An 11,080-nucleotide genomic window follows, 5' to 3' on the forward strand; every position below is an offset into this window, starting at 1 on the left:
TTTTCCTACAGAAAAGCTACTCTCCAATTTCTACTAGAAAATTAGATATTGGTTAAACTAAGTTATGTAGCAAACAACATTAATTAGTAGCTTACATTTTATTATTAGTAGCTTACATTTATTTATTTGTCATCTATGCTAGCCTCTGATTCGATGTTCATAGGGCAGTTTTCTGCATGGTGATTCAGACTCTAATCTTAGGGAGGGGAGTGGTCAGAAAAGTCTAGTCAGCAGGAAGGCATATATTTGCCTCAGCTGAAGGACCCAAAGAGTGGCAGAGGAAGGACACAGGCAGATGTTGTGTTCTCCCTCACAGGGAAACCGGCATGGCGTGCGAGATGCCCAGGAACTACGGAGAACCCCTGCGTTAAAGGTGTGCAGCATCACTCTCCTTCTTCTGGTTATCACTTTCCCTAGAACTTGCAGAATTGGGTTTAAAGTTCAAGAAAAACTTTTCAATTTCTTTTGTTTTATTTTAGAACTTATAAAATTATTTATGTCATGCTTTGCTTCATGTTTTATTCTACGATTAATCTTATATTTCTTTTTTTTTTTTTGGTACCGGGGATCGAACTCGAGTCCTTGAGTGGCAGGGGGCGGAACCACTGAGTTAAATCCCCGGCTCTTGTATTTTTATTTTCTCACTTAAAGCCACTAGTGTATTACTAAATGAGATTTTAAATAAATAGAATGTAATTTCCTTGACAATTTTATATGTTAGCTACTATTATTAATGAAAACATGCTATGCATTGAGCTATATGTCCGTGTTTTAGAAAATGAGGTGTAACATGATGAAGTTAATAAGTGTCAAAGCAGGAATGTGGATGCAGATATTCAAAAAATATTTACTTTTATTTTAACAACTTTCAGGGCTTTTAAAGTACTTAGGGGAATTTTAGATAATCTCATTAAGCCTTTGCAAAAGCCCTATGAGTAAGAAATATTGTTAATTCCATTTTATAGGTGAATATACTCATTTCCAAAAGATACCTGAGTCTACTTTCTTGGGTTTCAAAAGACCCATCTTTGTCCAGACTATTGCTGAGGGAAAGTATATTCACTTGATTATGTAGTCAAATGATGAAAAAATATACTGATTGCTGGGTTTTGTCCCACAGGCCTGGAAACTCATGAGAATCAGTTTCTGGATCTCTGAGGCCTTAACATTTGCAGCTGTAAGAACTTTGTAGCTTATTGGAAAGGCACAAGACTAGATCCTCAGGGTGAACAGCAGAGAGTTTAGGAAAGATAGGCAAGATTTATTGATGGGTGCAGTATGATTATGTGCAGATTCGGGTCTAAAAATGTGGTCTCCTGCACTTTAGATTTCCTAAAATGCTGTGGGGCTCTCAGTTATAATTTGTTCTATGTATATATAGGAAATAAAAAATTTTGCTTGCAAGTAGCCAATAATTCACATATATATAACAATTTATATGGCTGGTTTAGCCCTTCCATTACGGAGTTGAGTAGTTGCAAACAGCAGCTTTGGCTTCAAACCCACTTTTGGTCAACTTCGCGGATCCCATGTGAGTGAGCAAACACTTTTTCAACCCTTTTAGGAAAGCATGCGTTAAAAGTCGCCTAAGAGGTTTCCATGGTCTTCACTGTTCCTTACTCCAGCATATCACTTGGATCAGAATAGGGTCCAAAGAATTTCTCTCTAGAGTAGTGATTTACCAAGAGATGGAGGGGCAGGGAGGGGAGAAGAAAGGGAAGAAAGAAGAATTGAGATGTGTTCTGTACATGTGCCAACTATTCATAATGAATGTAATAATTACCTTCTGCAGACGTACTAATAAAAATGAATAAAGTGATACATAAAATAGTTCATACATGGTGAAGTCAAGGTAGAAGCTGTTTTCAGGAGTTAAATAAAAAGATAAAATTCTGGAATGGTTAAAATGTGGCACATACAGAATAACAAAAACTAATATTTAGAAAATGGGTTAAATATATCAATAATTCTATATTTATTGTTAATCATCATTTGATGAAGGACTTTACTAGTATCTTGCTCTATGTAGAGTGAGAATTTAACCAAAGTGATATAATCCATTTATATTGACTTTTCTTTGCAGTTAAAATGTTTCAATTTATTAAAATAAAATCAACTGCTTTATTCACAGCAAGGCAAAGATATCTTTAGACTATCTGTTAGAGATGATGAAATGATGTACAAAGACCTGTGCTGAGAAATGTATTTACTACAGACAAAAACTCAAATTACTAGAAAAATTCAATTTGAAGCAGAAAATACATGCTATTGGATTCTTTATGGAATAGTAATATACCACTGAATCAAATGTGATTTTACATGGCATTGAATATGCTCTTAGAAAGATGATTTTATAAACCCAGTTGGGAAGACATAATTTGAATATAAATATACTCTTATTTAGCATTTTGCAGTTTTTATGAATTTCAAATATATCAGAAAAGATCACTCGGTGTATTGGGAAAAATACATTTTTCTTCTCTATAAGATGGAGATGTCCAGTAAGGGAGTTTCAATTTATAACATCAGATTCTAAACCAAATATGTTGTTGGCTAAAGATATTTCTCCTGGCATACAGTGTTTGCTTCTGGACATTAAACATACATAGGCAGGTGAACAACTAGAGACCATCTGGGAAGGTTCAACTGAACTCTTTCATGAGGACAGACTGAACGAATTGGAAAACATTTAATACTGGAAGAAGAGGGATCTAGAGTTTGTCAGTACAATCCAATGAGTAGAATCAGGACCAACATTTCATAAATTAAGTTGAAATTTAAGAAAAACAGATTTCCAGTGAATAGTCAGACAAGCTCAAATAGAGGATTCTAAAAATGCCAGGTTGTGGGGAGTTTCCCATTTCTAGAATGTACATAAGCAGTTATTTGGAGAGACAGTGATCTTAATTTTAAAGAAATAGAAGTGATCAATGGCACATATCAAAATTCTTTATAATAAAAGTTAAAGTATACAATAAAGATACATTGAGGAAGGGATTAGCAGAAATTTGTTAAAGGATTTCTAAAAATTGTGCATTAAATATCTCATTCTAATTTGTATGAATGTCAGCACACAGTATGTGAGGCTAGGATATAAGTAGACGATGATAACATCTACATGAACTGGCAGCTCACACACAATCAAATAAATAACTGGAAATTTTTAACTACAATCATTTAAAGAAATTCATTTAAAACAGAAATGTACCACTTTACATACATAAAAGAAATACGATAGAGGACTAAACTTAATATTCATTGGTAGCAAATTTATTTTAAAACTAATTCCATACATTGCTAGTGGCATTGTACATTTGTACAGCTTTTGAACAAGCAATAAAACAAGTTAAATAATATCATACAGTGTTGTTCATAACTTGCTTCATTAAATCTACTCTTGATGAAATTGTCTAAGGAAATAACTTACATGAGTTACAACAGCATTTGTAATAATGAAAGAAAATAGAAGGAAATAAACTTTATTTCCAACATATCAATGAAATATCTACCCATCATTAAAATTTCATAGAAATCTAATAATTGTACTCGCAATTGTATAAAATGCTAGCAAAGGTAGAAACAGAATAATACATACTACCACTTCAACAATATAAAATATGAAGATATTTGAATAAGCAAAATACAAAAACAAAAATAATAACAATGATTGTTAGATGAAAGTGATTTTTTTCTATACAATTTACCTTTAAAGTTGTACTGTATTTATTTAAATAAATAGCTAGGAATGACAAACTCTTGGGTATTACTATATTTTTTATGAAAGTCTTGCTTCCATAAAACTTGTAATATTCATACATGTATATGAAAAACTGCTTAGTTTATTAGTATATATTGAATAAAATTGTGTACATTTATAAATAAATCAACATATATTTATACAATGGAAAAATAAATGAACATTTACTTTGTAAATTTTTCCAAAAGCGTCAGAAATAAGCTACATTATTTTGAAAACTTGAAATACATGGAATAACATGATAACATTAGCAACAGTTATACATCTGTATATGTGGTGCCCTTCTTCCATAGTGGAAATATCCCGTTTTAATTTGATGTTTATAATTCCCATGCATTTTAAAATACTAACACACGTATACATATATTCATCCACAATACATAGGTTTTTCATGTTTTAAAATTTCACAAAATGTCTCTGTTTACTTACATTCTGCATTTTTTTTCTAAACTTTTCTGAGACTTATATGCAAATTTTTTAGTTTCATTGCTATAGAGTATTCCACAATGTAAACATACCACATTTTTGTTTGTTTTTTTGGACCGGGAATTGAAGTCGGGACCTTGCGCTTGCGAAGCAGGCGGCAGAACCACTGAGCTAAATCCCCGACCAATACCACATTTCGTTTAGTGGTAACTTATTGACATTTGAGTGGTTCCTGACATTTTGTTGATATAAATGATGGTGTTAGTAATGTCTTTTCTGTGTCTTCATGAGGATTTGTCTACATCTGGGCTGTTCAATTGAACTTTCTACAATGATAGATATGGAGACCGTTCTGTGTAGGCGACCCCGGCTACCGTGCCCCACACTGGGTCGCCACTTGTAGCTGGCTCACCCATGCAGCTGGCCTTGCTTCAGGACCCAGAGTTGCTACTTTGTTCCACCTTGAGCTGGGAGCGAATGAGGATGAATAAGAGACACGGAGTCAGCTTAACACGTAGGCAGCCAGAGGTCTGTATCTCTAGCAGGCAGAGGAGCCCCGAATCATGCGCTCACCTTGCTTTTATCCACCCAAACAGGGGCACAAGCAATCAAAGTAACACAGGATTCATGTGGTCTCCAATATTCATCAGTACATTCACTGGTAAACAACTTAACCTCAGCCGCCTTAACTTTTCCCTCATATGCAATCACCCTTGACTGCAGCCTTCTCCTTTGTGCTCACAGAGGAGCCCAGTTGGGCCTTAATTCTCCACTGGTCCTTCACATTTCTGTCCAATACATTGCAGTAGTCAGTAGGCACTAGCCACAGCGTGGCCCCTGAGCCCTTGAAATGGGGCTCATGCAACCTGGGACCTGAATTTTATTTCATTTCATTTAAGTTAACCTTAGAAGCCACGAATGGTTAATGACTAATGTATTTGTCAGGTAAGGTCTATATTCTACACTTGGGTCTATATGCTGGGGTATGAAGGTTGTGCACAGCCTCAACTTTGGACAGGAAACTGTCCTGCGAAGTGATTTTGGAGATACTGCTGATGTTACAAGTTCCTCTTCTTTCATATTTTTACCAAAAATTGATGCTATCACAGTTTCAAATTTTGTCATTTTCCCCAATTTTGTCACTGTATGTTACAGATACAAACATTTACTTGATTTCTAGTGAGCCCAAGCAAATTGTCATGTGTTGATTACTCATTTTGGGCTTTTCTTTCTTGTGAAATATCTGTGCAAATTTTCTGTTCTTTTTTGTATGGGATGCTTTATATTTTTTTTCTTTTTAAGAGTTAAAAATATATATGGAGAGATAAATACAGATATGTATAGATATAGCATATAGAGATACAGACAGGTGTATAGATGGATTCTGACTGTTTTTTTTTAAATTAATGTATATTTGCAGTTCATAACAGTGATGTTTATTTTTAGGGAGAACATATCTTGATCATTTTTGATTCTTTTGCTCTCTTTTCCCTTCCATCTCCACTCCCTGAGATCCTTTTTCCCATCTCTAAAAAATCTGCCTTTTTGTTACCATCTTATTTATTTATTTATTTATTTATTTATTTATATTTTCAGTTTCTCATGTAAGAGAAACCATATGACATCCAACTTTCTGTGTCTGACTCACTTTCCTTAACATTATGGTTTCAAGTTCCATCCATTTTCCTGCCAATGACATGATTTCATTCTTCTTTATGGCTGAATAATATTCCATCATGTGTACACAGCCCTTTTTCTTTATCTACTTGTCCATTGGTGTGTATCTAGAATGTTTCCAAAATATAACTATTTTGAGTTGTGCTTCTATGTAAAAATGGACATGCATGTATCACTGTACTATGATGTCTTTGTTTTGGGACTATACCCAGGACAGGTATAGCTGGGTCAAGTGGAATTTATATTCATAGTTTTTTGAGGAGTATCCATACTGATTTCAATTATGGCTGAATTAGTTTACATTCCCGCCAACAATGTTGAAGGATTCCTTTTCCCCATAACTTTGCCAGCATTTGTTACTTTTTGTGTTTGTAATGATAGCCATCCTGACTGGGGCTATCAATGTAGTTCTAATTTGCATATCCCTAATGGCTAAAAATAATGAAAATTTTTTCATGAACTTATTGGCAATTTGTACTTCTTTTGAGAAGTGTCTATCCAGTTTATTTGCCCATTGTTTTTATTTTGTCATTTGTTTGGGGTAATTTTTTTATTTTTTTATATAGTCTAGATGTCAGACCTCTATTGGAAGAGCAGCTGGCAATTATTTTTTCACATTTTGTAGGTTGTTTGTCCTTTGCTATGCAGGAGCTTTTAAATGTGATGTAACCCCATTTATTGATTTTTGATACTATTTCCTGTGCTATGGGTCTATCTGTTCAGAAAGTACTTACCTGTGCCTATAGCTTCAAGTGTGTACCCTATGCTATCTTCCAGCAGTATCAAAGTTTGTTTTTATATGTTTTTGATAAATCTTGATTTTATTTTAGTACAGGATGAGACATATGGATCTCGTTTCAATCTTTTGCACATTGATAACCAGTTTTCTCAGAGAAGTACCATTTGTTAAACAGGCTATCATTTTTCCAAAGTATATTTTTGGCTCCTTTGTCAAAAATCAGAAGGCTGGTTGTGTATGGGGTTGTTTTGATGTCTTTTCCCTTAGGCTATATCTTTGTGTCAGTAGCATGCTGGGTTTGTTACTACAGCTTTCAACTATAACTTGAAATCTGATGTTGTAATACCTCCTGCTTTGCTCTTTTTGCTCTCCTTTGCTTTGACTCTTCTGAGTTTTTTCTGGCTCATTTTAATTTAGGATGTTTTTTAATTCTGTGAGGAATGTTGTCAGTAATTTAATAGGGATTGCATTGAGTGTGTAGATTGCTTTTGGTAGTATGGCCATTGAAACAATATTGTCTGCCTATCCAAGAACAAAGTATGTTATTCCATTTTTGAACACTCTCTTCAATTTCTTTCTTCAGAATTCTGTAGTTTTCATTATAGAGATCTGTCACCTCCTTGGTTGGCTTGATTTAGGGTTGAATTTAAATTTTTTAAGCTATCATGAATAAAATTGCTCTGTTAATTTTTTTCTTGGTGTACAGGACACTATTAATTTTTGTGTGTTGATTTTGTTCCCTGTACCATTTTTCATAATGACATATGTCAGTATCTTTCCAAGTCTATGACTTACATTTGCATCTATTCCACATAGCACACATGAACTATGATTCCAAGATGGATGTATGATTTTTTAGTCTATTGTAAAACGTGTTGAAGACAAGAAAATTCTCCTAATATTTTTCATAAGATTATTTTACTTTTCATAAACAAATCTTTCACTTACATGCAGTCTGTTTGTATGAGAAGAATAAGCTTTTATGCTTTTGTTTTCCCATAACCAATGTGCACAGTCTCATTTATTCATTGTAGCATCAGTTATCTAAATATGCATGAGATGGTTCCTGTGGTCCTCTCTTTCTGTCTCTCTCTGTCTCTGTCTCTCTGTCTCTCTCTTTATATTTCAATGTTTAGATTCAGTGTTGACCTTATGGGGAAAATTTATTCTTGATGTGGTTTACATCTAATTTGGTTTATGACCAGAATTGTGGAAAGAATTGTTTCTGAACCGAAGTTCCTCTCCCTCCCTCCCTTCCTTGCTCCCACGTCCTTCCCTCCCTTTCTCTCATGACATTTTTATGTTATTTGCCATCTGTGTATATTCTGTGGTTACATGTGTGCAAATTTTTTTGCCATCTATCTACACATCTATCTCTTATTCAGTAAGAACTTAATTCTTATACCTTCATGCTTTTGTCATATACATAGTAGTGCAAATCATATTGTCCTCAAATATAATTCTTCTTTCAAACAGTGTTGGCTATTCTTGGCCATTTGTTTCTCCATAACAGCTTAGGGTCACCTTTAAGGAACTTTTTCCTTGTTAGAACTCCTGGGGAGAACTGACATTTTTGTGATAATCTTCTTATCCATTACTTCATTTAATTGAATCTTCTTTGATATTACATTTTTTGGCTCTCACACTGTTATTGTTACCATCATGTCTAAAATTATGTGGTATGAACATTCTTCCTACTCCCCACCTCTCTTGCCTCACTTCTCCCCTTGTCTGTTCTCCACAGGGTAACAAAAGCGATCTGTAAGATTATGGCACAATTATGCTCAGAACCATCTAATAACTTTCATGTCAGTAAGAACAAAACCTCAACCCCATAACTGTGGGCTAGGAGGACCTCACTTGGTCATCAGCTGCTTCTCTGATGGTATCTCCTTCATGCGAGCACTCAGTGGGGTCACTCCCCAAAGACACTTCTAAGCATGTTCCCTCCTGAGCCCTGTGCACAAGGTTCCCTCTGCTGGTAATTAGCAGTTCAGGTATGCAGGTGGCTCATTCTCTCGCTTCATTTAAGTATTTACTCTACTGCCCTTTACCTTAGGGAAAGTTTTTGGCCACCCTAGCTAAACTATCATCCCTGTCCATATCACCATCCCAACCCAGGCTAATTATGCATCATAGCACTGTTACTATCAGACATAGTGTCTATTTGTTAATTTTCTCTTCTCCTCTTGAGCTCTATGCTGCAAGAGTAGGCAGAAAGTGAACGTTTATGGCCTATTCACATTGCTTACTGTGCTGCCTGGACACTTCACAGTAACTCTGTGACAATAAAGTTAGCACACTTGGTAGGCTCATCACACAGGGCAGAGCAGCATGTCTAGAATATGGTGGACCCTCAAAAATGATTTGTTGAATGCAGGTTTGTATTTTCTTCATATAGTCATACATTTCTTTTGAGAAACATATTCTTAATTTTTTCCATACAATTATATCTCACATTTTTTTCTGTTTTCCCCTATTTATGGGTGTGGCTTTGTGAAAGAGATAGAAAATTGTTTAAAAGAACTCAGCATCATTTCTACCTTTCCATGTAACACACTCTTATTTTACATCAGTATTTATTTCAAAGTAGCTAACACTGAAAATAAATAGGAGAGCATGTTTTAAATGAAATATTTTGCTAGTGACAGTCATATATTGTACCATCTGTCATTCAGAATAAAAAAATTCAGAATTGGTCACAAAAACAATCTTATGAAAAGTGATTTAATCTCATAACAGCAATGTGGCCTCCTGGCAAACAGAAGGAATATAAGACACTGCAACTCAGTCTATTCTCTGCCAATTTATGTCACCACAGATCTGGAACCACTATAACCCAAGATACTCTTGCTTTTCCACCTGCATGTCTACCAAGTAAGGGCAATTATTCTGCAAGAGATGGAAATTCTTTTATGGAAGACATTGAATTCTAGGGTGGAAAACAGTGCATCAATAATGGATGTCAGTAAGAACACAATGAGCCAACTTCATTTCCATAGCTACTTCAGAGGCAGAGAGCCAGGCACCACACTGAACAGTATGTGGAGAGCTTATTGTTCCTGTATGCCTTCAGGAGTCCTTTCAGCATGAATCTCTCTGAGGTCAATTTTCTGTTGGACCATAAACACTGTACATTTGCAAAAATAAAAGACAAAAGGTCTTGCTCTAAAAACAATTGTTATCATCAATGCTTAAGCACTAGATCAGCAAAACTGGGACCATGCAGGTGTCTGTGGGATCTGCTGACTTTCTGAAGAACTCCTAACTAGTCAGCAGTGTGGAGTCTTGATAGATGAGGTAATGCTTAGTGAACGGAAGCTCATTTTTTATTCAGTACCTGTAACTCCGGCTTTGTTCAACTGAATAACTGCTGTACTTCAGCACTCAAGGGTATTAACTGCTGTTTTAGAGCTTTGATGTACTGTTCATTTTGTAAGGCAGTTGAAGGGTGTCTCAACTTTGGCTGTAGATAGCCGCATTACTGGGCAGATAAAAGGGGTTCCATGATACTGCAGTGTAACTGACCACACCCAGAACTCTCTTTACTGGCATAAAAGTAAAACAGCAACATGGCAGCCTTTTAATTAGGTACATAAATGATAGAGGTTAATCTACATTACTTACTAAAGAAACATATTTAAATGTTCTTGGTTTTTGTTGGGTTTTTTTCCCTTAGAAAAGAGGAAACAAAGAAAATATAGTAAGAACCACTTCTACCAAGACTTGAACTTAAAGGAGCTAAGCAACTTCAGATTAAATTCATGCTTCTTAGTTCTCCCTTTCCAACCCTCACATTTTTGCCAATTATCACCAGTGAGAAACAAGGTATTAACTGCCTATTTTTCAAGGGACAAAGTGTTTAATAAATAATTGATTACTACTTGTAGGAATCTGCAGATAAAACAATAAATTTTCCTGGGGGGTGGATATTCTGTTTAAAGTATCCCCCCCCCCTTGAAGGGGAAAAATTTAATGTGAACAGATTTATTGATTTAATGGCCCTGAGAAAAGCACTGTCATGTTTTCCTCCTTCCTTCTCAGCATTGTAAGAGTTTTCTTTCATTCAGTCATTTGTGAAAAGCAAGAGTCTTCAAGCTATCAATATGCTCAGAACACTACAAGGATTTAAAATGATTTAGACTATGAAATATCAGACTTGCATGTCCTTCCAGAAAGACATATCTACATAATGAATATATGTGTGAATGGATGTAGATGTATGAGTCAGTATACACAATTCTTACTCTCATAAAAACAAGTAAAAGAAGTATTTGCTTCAGGAGTAATCAACATGAAATATTAAATCTATATAAAGAAAAAAATAATGTGGAAAAAAACTTGAAATTAACAGAGATACTCTCTTGGACACTAAACTGCTACATACCATGGTAATATAGTAAATGAAAATAAACCTTATGTTTTGCCGAAAATTTACAATAAATAAAATGGCTATAAAAATTCTTTATGATAAATCCAGA

Source organism: Heterocephalus glaber, unplaced genomic scaffold (genome assembly GCF_053883595.1).
Source record: "Heterocephalus glaber isolate CG9 unplaced genomic scaffold, H.glaber_assembly_v1.0 deba00001733, whole genome shotgun sequence".
Lineage (NCBI taxonomy): Eukaryota > Metazoa > Chordata > Mammalia > Rodentia > Bathyergidae > Heterocephalus > Heterocephalus glaber.